The sequence below is a fragment of the Lissotriton helveticus genome, chromosome 11, assembly GCF_964261635.1.
Source record: "Lissotriton helveticus chromosome 11, aLisHel1.1, whole genome shotgun sequence".
Classification (NCBI taxonomy): domain Eukaryota; kingdom Metazoa; phylum Chordata; class Amphibia; order Caudata; family Salamandridae; genus Lissotriton; species Lissotriton helveticus.
The window spans coordinates 1,126,679,337-1,126,704,146 of NC_136072.1; the positions used below are offsets into that span (position 1 = coordinate 1,126,679,337).

At 54.2% G+C, this 24,810-nt stretch overlaps 1 protein-coding gene across 1 annotated transcript in view; it reads right to left on the bottom strand.

Annotated features, from left to right (window-relative positions):
- The window catches only part of LOC144791577 (somatomedin-B and thrombospondin type-1 domain-containing protein-like), a 282,311-nt gene that overhangs the window by 106,479 nt on the left and 151,022 nt on the right, over positions 1–24,810 (bottom strand). The gene's annotated exons all lie outside the window — the stretch shown is intronic.

The window sequence follows — 24,810 nt, forward strand, 5'->3', positions numbered from 1 at the left end:
AATGTCTGCCACTGATCAGGCGTTCCCCTCACCTAGAGGAAGGGCACCCTTAGTCGCGCCAGGAAACCAAGCTACGTGAGGGGATGGTTGAGACCACCGACCTTTTCCCCACTGATGTAGGACCCACGTTTGGAAACCGAAACTTAACAGTAATCGGTTATATAAGGCGGCGTCCCTGGGGTCTCCTCCTCTTTGTCTCCTGGGACCCCGGGAAAGCCGCAAGAACGTTTGAAGCCACCCTCCCACCCTGCAGAAGAGCTCGGCGGAGCGCTGACAGCTAACACAAAGGGGGCATACACAGCAACGGTGTCCCATAAACTTCTTCTTGACAGACTGAGGGATATAGGTGTGGAGGGAACGGCCTTGTCCTGGTTGGAGAGCTTTCTCTCGGGACGTACACAAGGTGTTAAATTGGGCTCCCATTCTTCGACCTCAAGGGAGCTCACTAAGGGAGTGCCACAGGGCTCATGCCTAAGCCCCACGCTCTTTAACGTGTACGTGGCCCCCTTAGCTAACATCATAAGATCTTATGGATTCACCCCGGTGTCATATGCTGATGACACCCAACTTTTGTTTCCTTTCCAAACCCTCACACCCACAGTACAAACAACTTTTGCGGACGGGATGAGAGCAGTGGCACGATGGATGGCACAGAACTATCTCCAATGTAATGTGACCAAAACCGAGGTAATGCTGTTTGGGGGGGCGACTCTTTTATGGTCACCAGACTGGTGGCCCCTGGAGTTGGGTCCGGCCCCTAACCCTAAACTAACAGTAAAAAACCTTGGTATTAAACTAGACCAGGCACTCCTACTTAAGGAACACACTACCCAAGTGACAGGTGCATGTTTCCATGTGGTGGGGTTGCTTCGGCGTGTTTTCCCTTTTCTGCCAGACAACCACAGGAAAACACTCATTCAAACTCTTATAATAGGCAGAATGGACTACTGTAATGGCCTATACATATCGGCAAATGAGGAACAACTGGAGAAATTACAAGTAGTCCAAAACACGGCAGCAAGATTAGCTCTAAATGCTCCCCCTAGAACCCCCTCTCGTCCCCTATTGCACCAACTCCATTGGCTGCCGGTGAAGCACCGTGTCAAGTTCAAAATATGCTGCATGATACATAGATGTTTGTTCGGTGCAGGTCCCAAATATCTTAAAAAAATATTTGTACCATACATCCCCGGACGCACACTACGCTCCAGCAACCATCTATTGCTACAGGTTCCAAAAGTGAGAAGAGCCAGACAAGGTGGACGAGCTCTATCGTATAAAGGACCAATACTCTGGAATTCCTTACCAATTGCACTGAAACTGATCCCTAGCCTTGAATCCTTTAGGAAAAAACTTAAAACATACCTTTTCACACTGCCCTAATACAATTCCTTTTCCTATTCTATTCACAACTGAAAGCTAACAGCGACTAAACAGCAGAAGCAAAAAAAAGCGCAGAGATATCCCTTCGGGAATTGAATCAGGCGCTCAATAAGCAAATAAATAAATAAATGGAGGTTCAGCGACTGGAGGGACCCCAAGAGGGTGTACAATGGAGCTGTACATTGGATAGGCGGGGAGGGGACTGACCTGCTGGTGGTCCTGGACTCTACTGCCGTTGATCGGCACAGGGATAGGACTGACCTGCCGGTGGTCCTGCTTCTACTGCCTTATCCCGCAACATATGGACTGTGTGGACTATTTGGGAGGAGGTCTGTGGTCAGGTACCTCAATGGGCCGGTGAGCTATGCGGTGCCCTGAATTCAAGTAATCAATGTGAGCTGTAGCAAATTGGGGCCTGCCGGCACAAGGTGCGCAGCTGAGTGGATTGGCCGAGTCAGCCAACAAATTTAAGTACATGTGCATGGCTAAGCTGAAATCAATTACAATGATGTATCTAATTTCCTTACTGCATTTGACATATGGAGATTGCAAAGTCTGTGGCTGCAAATTTGATATTTATCCAAATAATGCTTTACTCATTTTCTCCCGTAGTGGTTGTGTAGATTTATATGGTTGATGTGAATAAAAGTCTACGCCTTTGACAACATAACCGATTCTGGATATTCTTTGCCTCAGCGGGCGCTGGGACGTGTAAGAAGGGTGAGAGAACGAGTGTTTCCTTGTGCGCGTACTATGCTTGAGTTACCTTTCAGGCGGGACCTGGTCTAACAGTTCAGGCAGGACCAGAGCGTGTTAGGATGCATCGTCTCATTTTCAATAATGGCACAGAGAAAGTGAAAAATAATGGAATGGAATGCACTAAAAGTAACTGCCAGTGGTACAGACGGATTCATGCGTTTCTAACTTACGTAGGGCAGGTGCGCCCAGCCGAGTGTTCCAAAGCTCACTGTATCAAAGGGACTGGAGTGGCACCTCCCTGCAGTGTCGCCCTTACTTCCCCAGCTTAACCTGGGATTCCATCAGTTCGTGGGGCTCTGCAGGCTATTGTTACCCCATGCCACTACCCCTCTGCCTGAAGGTGAGGGGAACAATGGGAGTTGGGTGGGCATGAGGAAATAAAGAGAAAACGACTAATCAGACCTCCCATTTTTCTGCATTGATTCAAAATGTTTACAGTATAAAAATTTACATTTTGCGGCACACAATTGCATTTATTGTGGCATTTATGTGGCAAATACAGTGATTAAAATGTATTTTTTATTGCTGCTCTCTGTTGCCAGAATCCTTTCTATATTTTGTGTAGAAAGTAAAAAATTACACAGCAAGCATTAAAAGGTTGATCCGAATATAGGTTTATGATAAACAGTAATAAAAATGTGCGAAACAATTTTCATTGCATGACATAATTTAATTGAAGTGTGTTATAAGGCTCTGTAAAAAAACAAATTGTCACTAAAGTGGGGTTTAAGAAAGATATTTACTTGTTTTGGAATATATACTTTTGTCGTATATATGATAAGCACACACATTAAAATCTTTACACACGGGAATAAACAAGAAATGGACAAAAAAATCAAACCATTGCAGTTGTCAAACTATTTTTTTAAGTAACACGTGAAGTTTCATGACTTCTTTCAAGTTTTTTTTAATCAAGAATCATAAGATTAGACAAAACAGACCATGTGCTGACAGTTTTATAGCACATTTCATTGAATGTTGCCACTGTGAGCTTTCTCTGCTTTTATTGCAAATTAAAGGAAAACCAGCAAATGACAGGAAAATTTAGATTTTTCACAGCCTCATGGGCAGAAAATCTGGATTTTATTAAAGACACAGAGTCTAAGATTATGCAAATCTCCTTTATTGCTAGCTCACAGCAACAGCAATTGAAGTTATAGAACTTTAGAAACATTCTAATAGGTTATAAGGTCACCCCACAAGCAGTATTCTCCCTTCTTTGGTGTTGTAAACAAGATAATTCCAATGTCGTTAACTTCCAGGCGAAAAAAAATTCTGCGGTGAGAGAGAAGTCTCTTACTCTGAAAGAGAAAGAAATCAGTATATTCAGTAACGTTATTCCACTAGGGAGGGTAATTATGTGGAGGGATAATCTTACCCTCGGTGTCTTTAATAAAATCCAGATTTTCTGCCCATCAGACTGTGAAAAATCCAAATTTTATGGCATGACACAGAGGCTAATATTATGCAAGTTTAAAGAGCATTTAGTACACTGTTGATTGCACTTGCAACAGCTCTAAAGGAGCAAGATTTAAACAAGCGATCATTGGACCAGTCCGCGGCCCTAAGGATATCCTGCAAACCTCCTCCCAGGAAAAGGCTTTGGAGGCTGAAGCAGCCCTAAGGGAATGTACGCCAAACATATAAATGTCTCGTTGTGCTTCTTTCATTACTTCTTTTGCCCATCGTACTAAGGTAGGGGGAGACACTGCTTTATGAGGTGTTCTATGAGATATTAGCACTTGCTCCGTATTTCCTCTCAGATTCACAGCACTCCTCTCATACTCCATCCAGCACTTCACCACACAAAGTCTTCCATTCTGTGTAAAGAAAGGGGTAGAAAACAGAAGTTGACATGGTCTTTGTGTGTCTTTTTAAATAGAAGCAAACCCCCTTCAGGTTGATAGGCCCTGTTGGTGATGTCTAGGGCTCTCACGTCTGAGGCCCGCCTAAACGATACTAGACAGAGTAAGACAGTTACATTTTAGAGATAAGTCAGAATTCTCTCCCCAAATTACTAAGACCTGTAGAACGTCTCTAACATCCCATAAGGCAGTGTATTTTGCAAAAGGTGGGTTTGGTACCTGCATACTTCGCATGATTTTTTTAGTAAATAGATTTTGTCCTCTGGAAATTCCGTTGACAAGGTTGTGACCAGCTGCAATAGCCAATCTGTAAACATTAACTATAAGAGAGTACTGATGTGAACAGTTCGGATAAGTAATTAATTGCATGTACTAGATCAGTTGAAACAGGGTTGTAATTCCGTCGAAGACACCAGCGAGCCCATTTCTCCCCGGCCAGTCTATATGGTTTCCTTGTGCCAGGTGCCCATGACTCCGATATGAGCCTAAAAGCATCTGCCGAAAGGCCTGAGTTTTGCAACTCTCTCCTGAAATCCTCCAGGCCATTAGCGTTAGACGTCCCTGCTCTATAAGAGGGTGTGGTCTCCTTCTGGGCCTGTAATTATCTCGGTGAAAGTTGGGATTAGGATTGGTAAATCTATGCTCATTTCCAATAGGAATGGGAACCAGGCCTATGACCTCCAGAGAAGAGTTATCACCACTATGTTCTCCTTGCTCCTGCGTGTGTGTAGCAGAAGCATTAGCAGCATGGCAAATGGAGAGAAAGCATAGGATGCTAAGCCCTTCCAGTTCTGAAGTAAGGCATAAATCCCTTAGGCTTGAGTATCCGGCCTCCAGCTGAAGAAATTTGGAAGTTGGGTTGTTCAGTCTGTCTGCAAAGAGGTCCACCCCCGAAAGGTCCCCATCTCATCTGGATATTGAAGAAGAATCCCTTGTTCAGCCTCCAATTGCTGGTGTCCCTGAAGTTTCAGTAGAACCAGTCAGCAACACCCTTGTTTAACCCCGGCATATATTCCACCACTACTAAAATCCCCTTGCTTCAGCAGTGCCCCCAGAAGGTCGTGGCCATGTCGACTAGTACATTGTAGTGAGGGCCTCCCATCTTGCTGACATAGGTGACAGCAGAAACGTTGTCCACGCGTAACATCACACAGCATTTCATTAGGTCTTTGGTGAAGCAACAAAGTTGCAAAAGAACCTGCTAGTAATTCTAAGCAGTTGATGTGCAATTCTTTCTCCTGATCTGTCCAGCGCCCTCCTGTTGATGAGTCGCCACATTTCACACCCTCCCCTTTAAACTCGCATCCAATTCTATCACTGTCTCTGGTTCTTCTCCAAAAATGGCTCTGCCATTTCATGCTTCTGCATTCTTCAGCCACCATTCTAGTTCCTTCTTGGAGTCCAGGTCTAGACACAATGTTTGAGAATAAGATTGTCTTGTTCTCAATGCTTTTGCTTTGAGTCTTTAGAGTGCCCAGTAGTATAAGGGAGTATAAGGGGCCTGGATAGATCGCTTGTATTGTTGAAGACAGGAGACCTAGGATCCTGGCTAGAGCTCTCAGGGAAACTTCCTTTCTCGCTAGGACCTTTCTCAACTCTTAGCGAAGTTTTGGTAATTTCAATTCTGTTCATGTAGTGTGTATGACAAAACCAAAGAATTGCATTTCCTGACATGGTATTATGCAAGATTTTTTCTTGTTTATTACAAAACCCTGGTTTTCTAAGAGGTTTGTGGTAAGCTCTGAGGTGAGTTGAGACCATCTCCCTGGATTGGGCCATTATTAGAACATCGTCTGGATAGGGTCTTCAAGAGCTTTGGCAACAGATGAGGAACCAACCCCGAGTGCTCCCAGCCCTTCAAAAACTCTATCTGTAAGACTTTCTTAAAGTCTTTCTGGGACTTTTGGATCCAGCTGAATGCTCCCATGTACTTGGCCATATCCCTAATGAAGTCGTCTCCAAAGAGTAGGCCCTGACGTGTAGCTCCTCCTTCTTTAGTGACCAGTTACACCAATTTGGGGTCTGTTTTGAGTAGTATGCTCTTTCTTCTCTCGTTGGACAGTGCAGTATTCTCATTACCCAGAAGGCAGATGGCTCTTTGTGCCCATTGGCGCAATTCTGTTGGATCGATGAGTGTTTCTTCTAGGTAGACTACCTCAGCCATTTCGAACATGTTTGTCAATGGGCCTGTAATGTCATGTAGACGGTCTTGGCAGGACTTTAATCCTTTATCCAGACCTTTTCTAGGGTCTTTCCCTACTTTGGCAATAAATGCCACTACCTTTACATCTAGGTCTGGCGTTGATGCAACATTATCTGGGAGGAAGGGGGAAGGGGCGTGGGCATTCAGATCTCAGGTGAGCCCTGACTTCTTTCGGGATCTCTTTCCTGAGCCAAAAGGATAGGTACTCCGCAATATGCTGTGATGGGCTCCATTCTGTTTAATAAGGAGTGGGTCAAACATGCTTTCACCGAATGCGTCCACAATTGCCATTTTTGCCCTGGAGGCCTTCGTAGCCTCATCAATTGTACCCATATTTCTCACCTCTATCTGTTCGACATCCGTGTCAATTTCAGAGGAATAGGAGAGGCTAATTTCGTCCTCTAACCCCTCGTCGCTCTCAATGGGGAACGGGTATTTCTGGGTCTTCTTCCTGCCCACCTGAAGTGCCCAAGGCACCATCCATGTCACCGCCAAAGCGTGATGTCATCTGGTTTGACCCTTTTGATTTTTTAGCCCCTTTAAGATCGTTTTCTCCTCCAGTAATTTTCCTCTGGGCTTTAACTGCCCCTTCAGTGTGTCTAGTGCCAGGGACTGGCCAATCTTTCATGGCGAGCATCTCCAATTTTGCATTAATTGTATCGTCCAGGGACCCATTACCATATCTAGGGCATTATTTATGAGGCCTTCCAGTTTGTCTTCCATACTTTTCTCTGTGGGATCAAGGAACATGGTAGGAGGTGGGTATTTGTCAAAGTTCCTGGGGTTCTTCGCAAATAAAAAGCTGTTCTTGCAGTTGGATGGAGAATTCAATCATATTGCCAAACCACTTAAAAGGGCCTCCCTGCTCAGAGAATTACTCTTTACCAAACTATTAAGATGGCCAGCGGCCAGAACAGAGTATGTTTGCCCATTTCTTAAGGGTATTTCCTTTAATTCAGAAGACCTTTGTTTATTTCATTGCCCCCGTCTCTGCCCTTTTTAATTTTTTATATTTTTTTACTTTAATCAGCGATGCAGTCATGCACGTCGCATTGCTCCTTTTTAGGTCTCGCCTGTCAATGCGCATGCGCATTGAGCAGAGCGAGACTATAGCGGCTTAAACAGAGCTTACCTAGACTGGCGATTTGATGAAGTGCATGTGCACTTTTAACTCAATGCGCAAGCGCAATTAGTTAAAATGCGCGTGCACAGCATCAAATCGTCAGCTTGGTGCCGCCAGCAGCCCTTCCCGCTCCGCCCCCTGCTGCATCAAAGGCTTTGCGCTCTGCCTAAGCCCAGCCATTCTCCTCCCCTAATTACCCCCTGCTGCATCAAAGGCTTTTTCACGGCCGGCCGGCCGTGCTTTCAGTTTAACGGCCGGCCGGCCGTGTCTCCTTTTCTTTTTTCATTAATTGAACGCGCTCATAGCTGCAAAGGTCTGCGCCCTCCGTCACTGGTAATCTCCCCATCTCTTGCCCACAACGAATGGATAACCAACATGTATAAAACCTCCTCATGAGTTCTGCAAACCCCACGGCCCCCCTCCCCTCCGACAAACTTTAAGAAATCCAGGAATGCTGCTGATTTCATCTGTCGTTAAGAGCCCGCAGCATCTCAGAACCAGCTTGCTTTTTTTTTAGTCATGCCATAAGTATGCGCTATATCCACATCCACATCCACATCCACCACCACTTCCACCACCACATCCACCGCATCCACCAACACCACCACCACCACATCCACCACACCCACCACCACTACATCCACCACCCCATCCACCACCACCACCGCATCCACCATCACTGCATCCACCGCATCCACCACCACCACATCCACCGCATCCACCACCACATCCACCATCACCAGCACATCCACCACCACATCCACCATCACCTCCACATCCACCATGACATCCACAGCCACATCCACCACCACCACATCCACCACATGCACCACCACCGCATCCACCACATGCACCACCACCGCATCCACCACATGCACCACCACCGCATCCACCACCGCATCCACCACCACATCCACCACCGCATCCACCACCACCACATCCACCACATCCACCACCACATCCACCACATCCACCACCACATCCACCACCACATCCAACACATCCACCACCGCTTCCACCACCACCACCGCATCCACCACCACATCCACCACATCCACCACCACATCCACCACCACATCCACCACCACATCCACCACCACATCCACCATCACCTCCACATCCACCATGACATCCACCGCCACATCCACCACCACATCCACCACCACCACATCCACCACATGCACCACCACCGCATCCACCACCACATCCACCACACCCACCACCACCACATCCACCACCACATCCAACGCATCCACCACCACCGCCACCACATCCACCACAGCCACCGCCACTACATCCACCACCCCATCCACCACCGCATCCACCACCACCACCGCATCCACCATCACCGCATCCACCACCACCACATCCACTGCATCCACCACCACATCCACCATCACCAGCACATCCACCACCACATCCACGGACACATCCACCATCACATCCACCATGACATCCACCGCCACATCCACCACCACCACATCCACCACAAGCACCACCACCGCATCCACCACATGCACCACCAATGCATCCACCACATGCACCACCACCGCATCCACCACCGCATCCACCACCACATCCACCACCACCACATCCACCACCACATCCACCACATCCACCACCACATCCAACACATCCACCTCCGCTTCCTCCACCACCACCGCATCCAGCACCACCACATCCACCGTATCCACCGCATCCACCACCACATCCACCACCACATCCACCACCACATCCACCACCACATCCACCATCACCTCCACATCCACCATGACATCCACTGCCACATCCACCACCACATCCACCACCACCACATCCACCACATGCACCACCACCGCATCCACCACCACATCCACCACACCCACCACCACAACATCCAACGCATCCCCCACCACCACATCCACCACATCCACCACCACATCCACCACATCCACCACCACATCCACATCCACCACCACTTCCACCACCACATCCACCACCACCACATCCACCACATCCACCACCACATCCACCACCACATCCACCATCACCTCCACATCCACCATGACATCCACCACCACATCCACCACCACATCCACCACCACCTCATCCACCACCGCCACATCCATCACATGCACCACCACCGCATCCACCAACACATCCACCACCACATCCACCACACCCACCACCACCACATCCACCACCACATCCACCGCATCCACCACCACCACATCCACCACCACATCCACCACATCCACCACCACATCCAACACATCCACCACCACATCCACCAAATCCACCGCATCCACCACCACCACCGCATCCCCCACCACATCCACCATGACATCCACCACCACATCCACCACATCCACCACCATCACATCCACCACCACATCCACCACCACCACCACATCCACCACATGCACCACCACATCCACATCCACCACCACTTCCACCACCACATCCACCACCACCACATCCACCGCTTCCACCACCACCACATCCACCATCACATCCACCACCACATCCACCACCACATCCACCACCGCATCCACCACCACCACATCCACCACATCCACCACCACATCCACCACCACATCCACCACCACTTCCACCACCACACCCACCACCACCACATCCACCACACCCACCACCACTACATCAACCACCACCACCACATCCACCACCACCACCACCGCATCCACCACCACCACCACCGCATCCACCACCACCACCGCATCCACCACCACCGCATCCACCACCACCACCACCACATCCACCATCACCACCACATCCACCACCACATCCACCACCACATCCACCATCACCTCCACATCAACCATGACATCCACCGCCACATCCACCACCACATCCACCACCACCACATCCACCACATGCACCACCGCATCCACCACCGCATCCACCACCACATCCACCACCACATCCACCACATCCACCGCCACATCCACCACCACATCCATCACATCCACTGCCACATCCACCGCCACATCCACTGCCATATCCACCACACCCACCACCACCACACCCACCACCACTACATCCACCACCCCATCCACCACCACCACCACCCCATCCACCACCACCACCGCATCCACCAACACCACATCCACCACCACCACATTCACCGCATCCACCACCACATCCACCACCACATCCACCATCACCACCACATCCACCACCACATCCACCATCACCTCCACATCCACCATGACATCCACCACCACCACATCCACCACCACCACATCCACCGCCACATCCACCACACCCACCACCACCACACCCACCACCACTACATCCACCACCCCATCCACCACCACCGCATCCACCACTACCACATCCACCGCATCCACCCCCACCACATCCACCGCATCCACCACCACATCCACCACCACATCCACCATCACCACCACATCCACCACCACATCCACCATCACCTCCACATCCACCATGACATCCACTGCCGCCACATCCACCACCACCACATCCACCACATGCACCACCACCGCATCTACCACATGCACCACCACCGCATCCTCCACGACATCCACCACCACATCCACCGCATCCGCCACCACCACATCCACCACATCCACCACCACATCCAACACATCCACCACCACTTCCACCACCACCGCATCCACCACCACCGCATCCATCACCACCACATCCACCGCATCCACCACCACCACATCCACCGCATCCACCACCACATCCACCACCACATCCACCATCACCTCCACATCCACCATGACATCCACCGCCACATCCACCACCACATCCACCACTTCAACCACCACCGCATCCACCACATCCACCGGATCCACCACCACATCCACCACCACATCCACCACCACCTCCACATCCACCACCACATCCACCACCACATCCACCACCATCGCATCCACCACCACATCCACCACCACATCCACCACTACATCCACGATCACCTCCACATCCACCATGACATCCACCGCCACATCCACCACCACATCCACCACCACATCCACCACATGCACCACCGCATCCACCACCGCATCCACCACCACATCCACCACACCCACCACCACCACATCCACCACCGCATCCATCACCACCACATCCACCACCACATCCACCACCACATCCACCACCGCATCCACCACCACATCCACCGCCACATCCACCACCACATCCACCGCCACATCCACCACCACATCCACCACCACATCCACCACACCCACCACCACTATATCCACCACCCCATCCACCACCACCCCATCCACCACCACCACCGCATCCACCACCACCACATCCACCGCATCCACCACCACATCCACCGCATCCACCACCGCATCCACCACCGCATCCACCACCACATCCACCACCACATCCACCACCACATCCACCACCACCACCGCATCCACCACCACCACATCCACCGCATCCACCACCACTGCATCCACCACCACCACATCCACCACCGCATCCACCACCGCATCCACCACCACATCCACCATCACCACCACATCCACCACCACATCCACCACCACATCCACCACCACATCCACCATCACCTCCACATCAACCTCCATCACCACATCCACCACCACGACATCCACCACATGCACCACCACCGCATGCACCACCACATCCACCACCACATCCAACACATCCGCCACCACTTCCACTGCATCCACCACATCCACCGCATCCACCACCACCACATCCACCGCATCCACCACCACATCCACCACCACATCCACCATCACCTCCACATCCACCATGACATCCACTGCCACATCCACCACCACATCCACCACCACCACATCCACCACCACATCCACCACCACATCCACCACCACATCCACCACATCCACCACACCCACCACCACAACATCCACCACCACATCCACCGCATCCACCACCACCACATCCACCACCACATCCACCACCACATCCACCACCACATCCAACACATACACCACCACTACCGCATCCACCACATCCACCGCATCCACCACCACCACATCCACCGCCACATCCACCACCACATCCACCACCACATCCACCATCACCTCCACATCCACCATGACATCCACCGCCACATCCACCACCACATCCACCACATCCACCACCGCATCCACCACCACATCCACCACCACATCCACCACACCCACCACCACCATATCCACCACCGCATCCACCACCACCACATCCACCGCATCCACCACCACCACATGCACCACCACATCCACCACCACTTCCACCACCACATCCACCACCACCACATCCGCCGCATCCACTACCACCACATCCACCGCATCCACCACCACATCCACCATCACCTCCACCTCCACATCCACCATCACCTCCACCTCCACATCCACCGTCACATCCACCACCACATCCACCGCCACATCCACCACCACATCCACCACCACATCCACCACACCCACCACCACACCCACCACCACACCCACCACCACTACATCCACCACCACCACCCCATCCACCACCACCACTGCATCCACCATCACCACATCCACCTCATCCACCACCACATCCACCATCACCACCATCACCACCACATCCCCCTCCACATCCACCTCCACATCTACCACATCCACCACCACCACATCCACCACACCCACCACCACTACATCCACCACCACCACCCCATCCACCACCACCACCCCATCCACCACCGCATCCACCATCACCACCGCATCCACCATCACCACATCGACCGCATCCACCACCACCACATCCACCACTACATCCATCATCACCACCACATCCACCACCACATCCACCATCACCTCCACATCCACCATGACATCCACCGCCACATCCACCACCACATCCACCACCACCACATCCACCACATGCACCACCGCATCCACCACCGCATCCACCACCACATCCACCACACCCACCACCACCACATCCACCACCGCATCCATCACCACCACATCCACCACCACATCCACCACCACATCCACCGCATCCACCAACACATCCACCACCACCTCCACATCCACCACCACATCCACCACCACATCCACCACCATCGCATCCACCACCACATCCACCACCACATCCACCACCACATCCACGATCACCTCCACATCCACCATGACATCCACCGCCACATCCACCACCACATCCACCACCACATGCACCACATGCACCACCGCATCCACCACCGCATCCACCACCACATCCACCACACCCACCACCACCACATCCACCACCGCATCCATCACCACCACATCCACCACCACATCCACCACCGCATCCACCACCACATCCACCGCCACATCCACCACCACATCCACCGCCACATCCACCACCACATCCACCACCACATCTACCACACCCACCACCACTATATCCACCACCCCATCCACCACCACCCCATGCACCACCACCACCGCATCCACCACCACCACATCCACCGCATCCACCACCAAATCCACCGCATCCACCACCGCATCCACCACCGCATCCACCACCACATCCACCACCACATCCACCACCACATCCACCACCACATCCACCACCACCACCGCATCCACCACCACCACATCCACCGCATCCACCACCACTGCATCCACCACCACCGCATCCACCACTGCATCCACCACCGCATCCACCACCACATCCACCATCACCACCACATCCACCACCACATCCACCACTACATCCACCACTACATCCACCACCACATCCACCATCACCTCCACATCAACCTCCACCACCACATCCACCACCACCACCACATCCACCACCACGACATCCACCACATGCACCACCACCGCATGCACCACCACATCCACCACCACATCCACCACCACATCCAACACATCCACCACCACTTCCACTGCATCCACCACATCCACCGCATCCACCACCACCACATCCACCGCATCCACCACCTCATCCACCACCACATCCACCATCATCTCCACATCCACCATGACATCCACTGCCACATCCAGCACCACATCCACGACCACCACATCCACCACCACATCCACCACCACATCCACCACCACATCCACCACATCCACCACACCCACCACCACAACATCCACCACCACATCCACCGCATCCACCACCACCACATCCACCACCACATCCAACACATACACCACCACTTCCACCACCACCGCATTCACCACATCCACCGCATCCACCACCACCACATCCACCGCCACATCCACCACCACATCCACCACCACATCCACAATCACCCCCACATCCACCATGACATCCACCGCCACATCCACCACCACATCCACCGCATCCACCACCGCATCCACCACCACATCCACCACCACATCCACCACACCCACCACCACCATATCCACCACCGCATCCACCACCACCACATCCACCGCATCCACCACCACCAAATGCACCACCACATCCACCACCACTTCCACCACCACATCCAACACCACCACATCTGCCGCATCCACTACCACCACATCCACCGCATCCACCACCACATCCACCATCACCTCCACCTCCACATCCACCATCACCTCCACCTCCACATCCACAGTCACATCCACCGCCACAACCACCGCCACATCCACCGCCACATCCACCACCACATCCACCACCACATCCACCACACCCACCACCACACCCACCACCACACTCACCACCACTACATCCACCACCACCACCCCATCCACCACCACCACTGCATCCACCATCACCACATCCACCGCATCCACCACCACATCCACCATCACCACCACATCCACCTCCACATCCACCTCCACATCTACCATCCCCTCCACATCCACCATGACATCCACCTCCACATCTACCATCCCCTCCACATCCACCACACCCACCACCACTACATCCACCACCACCACCACCCCATCCACCACCACCACCCCATCCACCACCACCACCGCATCCACCATCACCACCGCATCCACCATCACCACATCGACCGCATCCACCACCACCACATCCACCACCACATCCATCATCACCACCACATCCACCACCACATCCACCATCACCTCCACATCCACCATGACATCCACCGCCACATCCACCACCACATCCACCACCACCACATCCACCACATGCACCACCGCATCCACCACCGCATCCACCACCACATCCACCACACCCACCACCACCACATCCACCACCGCATCCATCACCACCACATCCACCACCACATCCACCACCACATCCACCACCACATCCATCACATCCACCACACCCACCACCACCACATCCACCACACCCACCACCACTACATCCACCTCCCCATCCACCACCACCCCATCCACCACCACCACCGCATCCACCACAACCACTGCATCCACCACCACCACATCCACAGCATCCACCACCACCACCGCATCCACCACCACATCCACCATCACCTCCACATCCACCATGACATCCACCACCACATCCACTACTTCAACCACCACCGCATCCACCACATCCACTGCATCCACCACCACAACATCCACCGAATCCACCACCACATCCACCACCACATCCACCACCACCTCCAAATCCACCGCCACATCCACCACCACATCCACCACATCCACCACGATCGCATCCACCACCACATCCACCACCACATCCACCACCACATCCACCACCACATCCACCACCACATCCACCACACCCACCACCACCATATCCACCACACTCACCACCACTACATCCACCACCACCACTCCATCCACCACCGCATCCACCACCACCACCGCATCCACCATCACCACATCTACCACATCCACCACCACATCCACCACCACATCCACCATCACCACCACATCCACCACCACATCCACAATCACCTCCACATCCACCATGACATCCACCACCACATCCACCACCACATCCACCATCCCCACATCCACCACACCCAACACCACTACATCCACCACCACCCCATTTCCCACCACATCCACCACCACCACCGCATCCACCATAACCACCGCATCCACCATCACCACATCCACCGCATCCACTACCTCCACATCCACCACCACATCCACCACCACATCCACCATCACCACCACATCCACCACCACATCCACCATCACCTCCACATCCACCGCCACATCCACCACCACATCCACCACCACCACATCCACCACATCCACCACATGCACCACCGCATCCACCACCGCATCCACCACCACATCCACCACCACATCCACCACACCCACCACCACCACATCCACTGCATCCACCACCACCACATCCACCACCACATCCACCACCACATCCACCACCACATCCATCACATCCACCGCCACATCCACTGCCACATCCACCGCCACATCCACCACACCCACCACCACTACATCCACCACCCCATCCACCACCACCACCACCCCATCCACCACCACCACCGCATCCACCACCACCACATCCACCGCATCCACCACCACCACATCCACCGCATCCACCACCACATCCACCAACGCATCCACCACCACCACATGCACCACCACATCCACCACCACTTCCACCACCACATCCACCACCACCACATCCACCGCAACCACTACCACCACATCCACCGCATCCACCACCACATCCACCATCACCTCCACATCCACCATCACCTCCACCTCCACATCCACCGCCACATCCACCGCCACAACCACCGCCACATCCACCGCCACATCCACCACCACATCCACCACCACATCCACCACACCCACCACCACACCCACCACCACTACATCCACCACCACCACCCCATCCACCACCACCACTGCATCCACCATCACCACATCCACCGCATCCACCACCACATCCACCATCACCACCACATCCACCTCCACATCCACCTCCACATCCACCATCCCCTCCACATCCACCATGACATCCACCGCCACTTCCACCACATCCACCACCACCACATCCACCACACCCACCACCACTACATCCACCACCACCACCACCCCATCCACCACCACCACCCCATCCACCACCACCACCGCATCCACCATCACCACCGCATCCACCATCACCACATCGACTGCATCCACCACCACCACATCCACCACCACATCCACCATCACCACCACATCCACCACCACATCCACCATCACCTCCACATCCACCATGACATCCACCGCCACATCCACCACCACATCCACCACCACATCCATCACATGCACCACATGCACCACCGCATCCACCACCGCATCCACCACCACATCCACCACACCCACCACCACCACATCCACCACCGCATCCATCACCACCACATCCACCACCACATCCACCACCACATCCGCCACCACATCCATCACATCCACCACACCCACCACCACCACATTCACCACACCCACCACCACTACATCCACCACCCTATCCACCACCACCCCATCCACCACCACCACCGCATCCACCACCACCACATCCACTGCATCCACCACCACATCCACCGCATCCACCACCGCATCCACCACTGCATCCACCACCACATCCACCACCACATCCACCACCACATCCACCACCACATCCACCACCACATCCACCACCGCCACCGCATCCACCACATCCACCGCATGCATCCACCACCACCGCATCCACCACCGCATCCACCACCACATCCACCACCACATCCACCACCACATCCACCATCACCTCCACATCCACCTCCACCACCACATCCACCACCACCACCACACCCACCACCACCACATACACCACATTCACCACCACCGCATGCACCACCACATCCACCACCGCATCCACCACCACCACATCCACCACCACATCCACCACCACATCCACCCCCACATCCACCACCACATCCAACACATCCACCACCCCTTCCACCGCATCCACCACATCCACCGCATCCACCACCACCACATCCACATCCACCGCATCCACCACCACATCCACCACCACATCCACCATCACCTCCACATCCACCATGACATCCACCGCCACATCCACCACCACATCCACCACATCCACCACATCCACCACCACATCCACCACCACATCCACCACATCCACCACCTCCACCACCACCACGTCCACCACCACATCCACCGCATCCACCACCACCACACCCACCACCGCATCCACCACCACATCCACCACCACATCCACCACCACATCCACCATCACCTCCACATCCACCATGATATCCACCGCCACATCCACCACCACATCCACCATCACCTCCACCTCCACATCCACCATCACCTCCACCACCACATCCACCGCCACATCCACCGCCACAACCGCCGCCACATCCACCGCCACATCCACCACCACATCCACCACCACATCCACCACACCCACCACCACACCCACGACCACTACATCCACCACCACCACCCCATCCACCACCACCACTGCATCCACCATCACCACATCCACCGCATCCAACACCACATCCACCATCACCACCACATCCACCTCCACATCCACCTCCACTATCCCCTCCACATCCACCATGACATCCACCGCCACATCCACCACATCCACCACCACCACATCCACCACACCCACCACCACTACATCCACCACCACCCAATCCACCACCACCACCCCATCCACCACCACCACCGCATCCACCATCACCACCGCATCCACCATCACCACATCGACCGCATCCACCACCACCACATCCACCACCACATCCACCACCACCACCACCACATCCACCATCACCTCCACATCCACCATGACATCCACCGCCACATCCACCACCACATCCACCACCACATGCACCACATGCACCACATGCACCACCGCATCCACCACCGCATCCACCACCACATCCACCACACCCACCACCACCACATCCACCACCGCATCCATCTTCACCACATATACCACCACATCCACCACCACATCATCACATCCACCACACCCACCAGCACCACATCCACCACACCCACCACCACTACATCCACCACCCCATCCACCACCACCCCATCCACCACCACCACCACCGCATCCACCACCACCACATCCACCGCATCCACCCCCACATCCACCGCATCCACCACCGCATCCACCACCGCATCCACCACCACATCCACCACCACATCCACCACCACATCCACCACCACATCCACCACCACCACCGCATCCACCACCACCACATCCACCGCATCCACCACCACCGCATCCACCACCACCGCATCCACCACCACCGCATCCACCACCGCATCCACCACCGCATCCACCACCACATCCACCATCACCACCACATCCACCACCACATCCACCACCACATCCACCACCACATCCACCATCACCTACACATCCACCTCCACCACCACATCCACCACCACCACCACATCCACCACCACCACATGCACCACCACCGCATGCACCACCACATCCACCACCGCATCCACCACCACCACATCCACCACCACATCCACCACCACATCCACCCCCACATCCACCACCACATCCAACACATCCACCACCCCTTCCACCGCATCCACCACATCCACCGCATCCACCACCACCACATCCACCGCATCCACCAACACATCCACCACCACATCCACCATCACCTCCACATCCACCATGACATCCACCGCCACATCCACCACCACATCCACCACCACCACATCCACCACCACATCCACCACCACATCCACCATCACCTCCACATCCACCTCCACCACCACATCCACCACCACCACCACACCCACCACCACCACATACACCACATGCACCACCACCGCATGCACCACCACATCCACCACCGCATCCACCACCACCACATCCACCACCACATCCACCACCACATCCACCACCACATCCACCCCCACATCCACCACCACATCCAACACATCCACCACCCCTTCCACCGCATCCACCACATCCACCGCATCCACCACCACCACATCCACCGCATCCACCACCACATCCACCACCACATCCACCATCACCTCCACATCCACCATGACATCCACCGCCACATCCACCACCACATCCACCACATCCACCACATCCACCACCACATCCACCACCACATCCACCACCTCCACCACCACCATGTCCACCACCACATCCACCGCATCCACCACCACCACATCCACCACCGCATCCACCACCACATCCACCACCACATCCACCACCACATCCACCATCACCTCCACATCCACCATGACATCCACCACCACATCCACCACCACCACATCCACCACATCCACTACCACCACATCCACCGCATCCACCACCACATCCACCATCACCTCCACCTCCACATCCACCATCACCTCCACCACCACATCCACCGCCACATCCACCGCCACAACCGCCGCCACATCCTCCGCCACATCCACCACCACATCCACCACACCCACCACCACACCCACCACCACTACATCCACCACCACCACCCCATCCACCACCACCACTGCATCCACCATCACCACATCCACCGCATCCAACACCACATCCACCATCACCACCACATCCACCTCCACATCCACCTCCACCATCCCCTCCACATCCACCATGACATCCACCGCCACATCCACCACATCCACCACCACCACATCCACCACACCCACCACCACTACATCCACCACCACCACCACCCCATCCACCACCACCACCCCATCCACCACCACCACCGCATCCACCATCACCACCGCATCCACCATCACCACATCGACCGCATCCACCACCACCACATCCACCACCACATCCACCACCACCACCACATCCACCACCACATCCACCATCACCTCCACATCCACCATGACATCCACCGCCACATCCACCACCACATCCACCACCACATCCACCACATGCACCACATGCACCACCGCATCCACCACCGCATCCACCACCACATCCACCACACCCACCACCACCACATCCACCACCGCATCCATCACCACCACATATACCACCACATCCACCACCACATCCATCACATCCACCACACCCACCAGCACCACATCCACCACACCCACCACCACTACATCCACCACCCCATCCACCACCACCCCATCCACCACCACCACCGCATCCACCACCACCACATCCACCGCATCCACCCCCACATCCACCGCATCCACCACCGCATCCACCACCGCATCCACCACCACATCCACCACCACATCCACCACCACATCCACCACCACATCCACCACCACATCCACCACCACCACCGCATCCACCACCACCACATCCACCGCATCCACCACCACCGCATCCACCACCACCGCATCCACCACCACCGCATCCACCACCGCATCCACCACCGCATCCACCACCGCATCCACCACCACATCCACCATCACCACCACATCCACCACCACATCCACCACCACATCCACCACCACATCCACCATCACCTCCACATCCACCTCCACCACCACATCCACCACCACCACCACATCCACCACCACCACATACACCACATGCACCACCACCGCATGCACCACCACATCCACCACCGCATCCACCACCACATCCACCACCACATCCACCACCACATCCACCCCCACATCCACCACCACATCCAACACATCCACCACCCCTTCCACCGCATCCACCACATCCACCGCATCCACCACCACCACATCCACCGCATCCACTAACACATCCACCACCACATCCACCATCACCTCCACATCCACCATGACATCCACCGCCACATCCACCACCACATCCACCACATCCACCACCACCACATCCACCACCACATCCACCACCACATCCACCACATCCACCACCTCCACCACCACCACATCCACCACCACATCCACCGCATCCACCACCACCACATCCACCACCACATCCACCACCACATCCACCACCACATCCAACACATACACCACCACTTCCACCACCACCGCATCCACCACATCCACCGCATCCACCACCACCACATCCACCACATCCACCACCACATCCAGCATCACCTCCACATCCACCATGACATCCACCGCCACATCCACCACCACATCCACCGCATCCACCACCGCATCCACCACCACATCCACCACCACACCCACCACACCCACCACCACATCCACCACCGCATCCACCACCACCACATCCACCGCATCCACCACCACCACATCCACCACATCCACCACCACATCCACCACCACTTCCACCACCACATCCACCACCACCACATCCACCACATCCACTACCACCACATCCACCGCATCCACCACCTCATCCACCATCACCTCCACCTCCACCATCACCTCCACCACCACATCCACCGCCACATCCACCGCCACAACCACCGCCACATCGACCGCCACATCCACCGCCACATCCACCACCACATCCACCACCACATCCACCACACCCACCACCACACCCACCACCACTACATCCACCACCCCATCCACCACCACCACTGCATCCACCATCACCACATCCACCGCATCCACCACCACCACATCCACCGCATCCACCACCACATCCACCATCACCACCACATCCACCTCCACATCCACCTCCAAATCCACCATCACCTCCACATCCACCATGACATCCACCGCCACATCCACCACCACATCCACCACCACCACATCCACCACCACATCCACCACCACATCCACCACCACATCCACCACCACATCCACCACACCCACCACCACCACATCCACCACCACATCCACCACATCCACCACCACATCCAACACATCCACCACCACTTCCACCACCACCACCGCATCCACCACCACCACATCCACCGCATCCACCGCATCCACCACCACATCCACGCCACATCCACCACCATATGCACCACCACTGCATCCACCACCACATCCACCACACCCACCACATCCACCACATCCACCACCACACCCATCACATCCACCACCACATCCACCGCATCCACCACCACATCCACCGCATCCACCACCACATCCACCACATCCACCACCACATCCACCACCACATCCACCACCACATCCACCACATCCACCACCACATCCAACACATACACCACCACTTCCACCACATCCACCACCACATCCACCACATCCACCACATCCACCACCACATCCACCACCACATCCACCACCACATCCAACACATCCACCACCACCGCATCCACCACCACCACCGCATCCACCACCACCGCATCCACCACCACCACATCCACCACCACCACCGCATCCACCACCACCCCATCCACCACATCCACCACCTCATCCACCACCGCATCCACCACCACCACATCCACCACACCCACCACCATCACTTCCACCACCACATCCACCACCACATCCACCACCACATCCACCACCACCACCACCACATCCACCACCACCACATCCACCACCACTACATCCACCACCTCCACCACATTCACCACCACATCCACCACCACCACATCCACCACCACCACCACATCCACCACCACATTCACCCCCACATCCACCACCATCACCACCACATCCACCATCACCACCACCACCACATCCACCACCACCATATCCCCCAGATCCACCACCACCACATCTATATGTGTGTGTGTGTGTGGCTCTGTGTGTGTGTAGGTGCAAATGCAATGTTCTTGGATTTTTGTCACAATAAAATACACTGAACATAATCTTCACAAAAGTTATTTACAAACGTTTAAGCTATTGCCATTATAAATTACAATAAATTTTATTTAAGTAATAATTATTTACAAAATTAAAAGCCATTGTTCTTTGTAATATCAATACATCTAAGTCACGTAAATGCAACACACATTGCATTACAAATGCTATAGGTGTCACATTTGCGAAAGTTAAAACTATTGACATTGTAACTGACAAAGCTATTAATTTTGCTATTTTCAAAACCAACACATAAATAAAAAAAGTGTCATTTACAATACCAATTGCTCAAACTTTCCTAATGCGAGACCTATTGCATTTCCAATGCTTGTTATTCATTGTACGCTGTGGCAGCCACTGTCAGGGAGGAGGGCTGCTGGAGTCTCCAATGTTATTTTTAATATCCTCCAAGGCCGTGAAGGCTGTGTCGGAGAGGTGGGTCACCACATGTTCGTCATAGGCCTCTGGAGGAGGTGGGTGCTTGTGAGTCGCTTATGATAAAAGGTGTGTTACACGGCCTTAAAGACCCGTGGGGGAAAGGGATTATGTTGGGCACAGGTTTGGAGAAACCTCCGGCTCGACGACAATAAGAGATAATTCTATGGCGATGGCCACTCTCTTTCCCAGACCTAATAAGGAGACCGTGGGAAAGTTATAGTACTAACCTAAGAGGTCTCCTAAAAGTATGAGGGCTAGAGGAAATCATATTGTCTATAGGATATGGTGGGATTGTTGAAGGGCAGGAATAACCCAGGTTAAGAAATAGGAAATGAAAAGCTGTACTTATCTTGCGAGCAGCAGCAACAAAGTAGGGAGAATACTGTGTGTGGGGGGACCTTATAGCCTATTAGAATGTTTCAAAATTTCTATATTCTTCAATTGTTGCTGCTGTGAGCTGGTAATAAAGGA